We start from the raw sequence: 5,333 nt of genomic DNA on the forward strand, positions 1-5,333 counted from the left end.
TTCCCTCAAATAGAAAAGTCTCTTTCTTCTTATGTTGTTTAGGAAATGTAACCATGGCATTCTAGGGAATTAACCATCAGTCTCAAATTTTTATATCATTTTTTTCCAAGAGGCTTTGAGACCCTCATGCAAATAATATCCTCTTACTCTCATATCTTAGACTTTCCAAAGCAAACTTGTAGATTATACATCTTTCTTTCCATCTATTTGACCAAGGTGGGTTTATATAACATCTCTAGTACTTTTTCTGGAATTCCCAAGGAGTTATAGTATGTGCCCCTGCCTTATTCTGCACAGCAATATGGCATCAGACTCTTTCTTCCACTAAATCTCAATTTACTCCAGTCTTTCCACCCTCCAATCAATTCCTATGTATTCATAATTACAAAGCTCTAGAATATGAAGAACAGCTACCACCACCACTATCACCAGGCATGCGTGCTCACATGCACGTACACTCACGCACACACACACGCACACATGTTTGGGGCCCTTGGATTTAAATTATTTAGCAAAGATGGGAAAATATGTGCTTTGGAGGCAAAATGGGCAACACTTTCAAGTCAAATATTCTAAACTATTTTCTTATTGTCTATTAATTGCAAGCAAAACAGGATTTTAGAGTTTGCCACCATCATAATCCAATCCCCTATCATCTCTTGCCTGGACACCTAAAACAATTTCCCTACTTTTACTCTTCCCCACCTCTGACACATTCTCCACACAATATCCAGTATTCTTTTAAAATAATATCATGTCACTTCCTTGTTTAAGTGTTTTTGATGGCTGCCCATTGACATAAAATGGAATCCAAACTTCATATTCTGGCCTCCAAGGCCCTGCCTACCTCTACAAACTCATCTCATGCACTCTCACCTGCTGACTCTGCTAGAGTTATGCCAGCCCTCTGTCAGTTGCTAGGACCTAACAAGCTATTTCCTGAATTAGGACCTTTGTACTTGCTGTTCCACTGCTTAAAGGCTGTTCTCTTGGCTCAGTCCATAGCTGGCTCCTTCTCATTCTTCAGGTTTCAGATTAAATGTCACCTTCCCAGATGGGCCTTTCCTAACCACCCTATTGTAATAATGATAATTATTATATCACTACCACTTCTACAGTAATAGTAGTAGTACTATAATTTATAATAATAGATAAGAATGGAGAGCCACTCCTATTATTCTCTATCATCAAACTTTATTATATCCTTTATAACTTAGTTATATTCTGTTTATTTATTTGTTATCTGTCTCCTCAGCTTGAATGTTAGTTTCTTAACAGTTTCAGCATTGTTTGTCTTGTTCACTGTTGGAGCCCTATCTCCTGGTATAGTGCCTGGCATGTATACTAAGCAATTAGTAATTACTTGTTGAAGGAATAAAGTTTTAGGATTAGAAATTAATTTAGGAGCCATCTAATATATCTCGTCCTTTACCCCAATCCATGGCTTTATTTCTGGCCCTTTCTAATGTAGAGGTTACTTGAATAGTGGTATTTGTGCTGGTAGAGAACAAAAAATAGAAATAGGGAAGAGCTATTCCCTTTCCCTAATCGATTTTACCTTACTTGTTCTGACATCAGCTTTGCTTTTTATCACAAAGACAAATATGAGTCATTTATTCTTAGCTAAGCAGTTAATCATGTGGCCACTCCTTTGGCGAAGGGGGCTGGTGGAGGTAGAAGTTACAGTTGAGTGAATTCTAGATTAATGTTCATCTTTTTGTTCATAGAATCCTAAAGATTTTGTCTATTAACATCTATTTTTCCAAACCATGGGCTTTGGCTCATTAGCGAATAAAGGAATATATTTATTATGTCACAACCAGCATTTGCAAAATAGATTAGAATGCATTGCACATAAGATAAGTACTGTCTAGTGAAACTTTTGTTCAATCATGTATGTGACTTCATGTGTGTATACTTTGTCTTGATGTAAAGTATATTATAGTATATTATTGTGGAAAATAAACAACAACATCAAAAAGTCTGAAAGCCACTGCCTAAATGAACATTGAATGTCTTATAGTAGACAGGAGCCTGGCTGTTAGTCCTAAGATGGCATTTGGGTTTGCCTCCTGGGACTTCTTTAGCAGAGCTCAGAGGCTGTTCAGGATTGAAGCGGATGAGAGTAATAATTCTGCCATACTTCTACGTGAAAACACTATCTACCTTTTTGACTAGAAACACTCTTAGAAAAATCTGTTAGAAGCATGGGGACCACACCAGCTATGTGATATAAACTCCAAATATATCATTATTTCCATTATCAGTTCTCCATTACTTTTCTTCTCCATGCCTATATCAGAATAACTTTGTCCTAACAGATTAGGGCCAAATGGCCAGGAGTCTGATAAGAGTTGGGGTGGAGGGAAAATTAGTGAAGAGGTTTAGGAATTAGGCCCCAAAAGTACATTTTGGGTTCTCTTTTTTGTGCCAGTTTTCTTCTCATGGCTTCTCCTTTTACAGTGAAATAGGAAGTAGGATCATCCACTGAGAATGAGAGTGGGGAGGAGGTGTCGAGCTTGGAGGAGAGAGGAAGGCACGAAGCAGTGCGAGAGTGAATGGATTAAAGAAATGTAGTATGACAGTGTGCAGCACAAGGGGCATGTATTTAAAGTGGGTCCAGTGAGCATGGTACACGTCCAGCTATGGGATGCAGGCATGCAGTAGTCAGAGAGTTGAATTTAACCACAGATGAAAGTTCTACTTAGGGAGAGTAAAGAGCATAAACAAAGTTTGAGTGCCCGGAATTACATGATGTGTAAATATACTTAAAAAATCTTTTAGATATCAGAAGCAATTCATTTGGCTCCAATGTCCACCCAAAAAGCCGAGAAGCAGCCTGGCACTCTCTTCTTGCAAGTGAAATGTGTAGCATACCACACTGAAATAAAGAGGTTTAATGTTGGCTGCTCCCCTGGTCTTCTGACTGGGGGTTGTGGAATCCTGTCCACAAGAGTTGTTTAGGTGTGTCTGACTCAGCCACCTTTGTTCACATATCATAGTACCAGGAGGGCTTTTTAGAACAATAATGACTGGAAATAGCCTAAAAAAGCTGAGTCCCCATTTTGGAGTGAGAACTCACTGGACAGTTAATTTCAGCAAAATTCCAGAATATACTGACACCATATTCAGTGAGGGGATTATATTTCTCCTCAATGAGAAACGAGGAAAGCCAGGGACTTATCTCTAGTCTAATATGATGTCTTCTTTTCTTGCATTAATTAAATCTAGATTCATTTAATCCCCTTCTGTGTAATCTACTCTGTTTTTATCTCAAGATGTTTCATCTTAAGATGTATACCTTACTGAATCTGAGTCTTTATAAATATCTATAAAAATGCTCAGTCTCAGCAGCTTTTCAGCTCCTTCTCCAGCCTCTGTCAGTTTCGGCTCCTCGCCTCCACTCCAGCTTCCACCATGTCCATGAGGGTGACCCAGAAGACAAGGTGTCCACCTGTGGTCCCTGGGCCTTCAGCAGCCTCTCGTGATAGAGTGCTCCTGGTGCCCTATTGTTCCTTGGCCTTTTCCCAGTGGGTGGCTACCGGGCTGGCCTAGATATCAACATGAATCTGGCCAGGGGTTACAGTAAGGCTGGGGGTATGGGGAGGATTACAGCTGTCCAAGTGAACCAGAGCTTGTTGAGCCCTCTGAAGCTGTTTGTGGACCCCAACATCCAGGCCATAGGAACCCAAGAGAGGGAGCAGATCGAGACCCTCAACAAGAAGTTTGCTTCCTTCATCGACAAGGTACAGAGCCTGGAGCAGCAGAACAAGATTCTGGAGACCAAGTAGAACCTTCTGCAGCAGCAGAAGACGACTCGCAGCAACATGAACAACATGTTTGAGAGCTACAACAACAACCTTCCAGGGCAGCTGGACACACTGGCCTAGGAGAAACTGAGGCTGGAGGCGGAGTATGGCAACATGCAGGGGCTGGTGGAGGACTTGAAGAATAAGTATGAGGATGAGATCAACAAGTGCACAGAGATGGAGGATGAATTTGTCCTCATCAAGAAGGATGTGGATGAAGTTTACATGGACAAGGTGGAGCTGGAGTCCCGCCTGGAAGGGCTAACAGATGAGATCAACTTCTGCAAGCAGCTGTATGAAGAGGAGATCCATGAGCTACAGGCCCAGATCTCCAACACTTCTGTGGTGCTGTCCATGGATAACAACTGCTCCCTGGATCTGGACGGCGGCATCGCCAAGGTCAAGGCCCAGTACGAGGAGATTGTTAACTGCAGCCGGGCTGAGGCTGAGACCATGTACCAGATCAAGTATGAGGAGCTGCAGACATTGGCAGGGAAGCATGGGGATGACCTGTGTCGCATGAAGACAGATTTCTGAGATGAACTAGAACATCAGCCGACTCCAGACTGAGATCAAGGCCCTCAAAGGCCAGAGGGCTTTCCTGGAGGCTGCCATCGCTGGTCCCAAGCAGCGTGGGAGCTGGCCCTTAAAGATGCTCAGGCCAAGGTGGCTGAGCTGGAGGCTGCTCTGAGAAATGCCAAGCAGGACATGGCCTGGCAGCTGCACGAATACCAGGAGCTGATGAATGCCAAGCTGGCCCTGCATGTGGAGATTGTCACCTACTGCAAACTGCCAGAGGGCAAGGAAAGCTGGCCGGAGACTGGGATGCAAAACATGAGTATCCATACCAAGACCACCAGTGGCTACCAGGTGGGCTGAGCCTCGCCTATGGGAACCTCACAAGCCCTGGCCTCAACTACAGTCTGAGCTTCCAGTCCAATTTTGGCTCTGGTTGGGGAGCATTCAGCTCCACCAGCACCAGCTCCACCAAGACCATGGTTGTGAAGAAGATTGAGACTCATAATGGGAAGCTGGTATCTGAGTCATCTAACATCCTGCCCAAGTAAACGGCTACCTGTGGTCCCTTCTTGCCTCCGAGCCTGTGGGAAAGGAGCTGTGCAGGGGAGTGTCCGGCACAGGAGACCCGCCTGAGACTGAGCCCTAGTCCTCAGCCCAGCCTTGGGTGGGGAGTCTACTACGCCTCTTACCCATGCCCCCAACTAAAAGTCAAGTCAAGTGTTTTTTCCAAAATAAAGTCTCAGCTGACTCTGCCAACCTGGGGGAAAAAAAAGAAAGAAAGAAAAAAGCTCACTGTCAACTTTGTGTTCATTTGCAATACATTTTTCTTTTATTCAACATATCTTTACCAAATGCCTGTTCATATGATCAGCAGCATGCCTGGCCCCAGAGATGCAAAATAATCAAATAAAAATAGTCCCTGCCCTTACAGAGCCTACTCTCTTAAATAAGCAGTCACACTGGGTATGGTATGTGCTTGAAAAAAAGAAAGATGCAATACAGGTA

At 43.2% G+C, this 5,333-nt stretch overlaps 1 pseudogene; it reads left to right on the forward strand.

Annotated features, from left to right (window-relative positions):
* The first annotated feature begins 3,548 nt into the window (after positions 1–3,548).
* On the forward strand, positions 3,549–4,876 carry LOC102894934 (annotated as a pseudogene).
* The last annotated feature ends 457 nt before the right edge of the window (positions 4,877–5,333 follow it).

This window comes from Pteropus alecto, unplaced genomic scaffold (assembly GCF_000325575.1).
Source record: "Pteropus alecto unplaced genomic scaffold, ASM32557v1 scaffold25, whole genome shotgun sequence".
Classification (NCBI taxonomy): domain Eukaryota; kingdom Metazoa; phylum Chordata; class Mammalia; order Chiroptera; family Pteropodidae; genus Pteropus; species Pteropus alecto.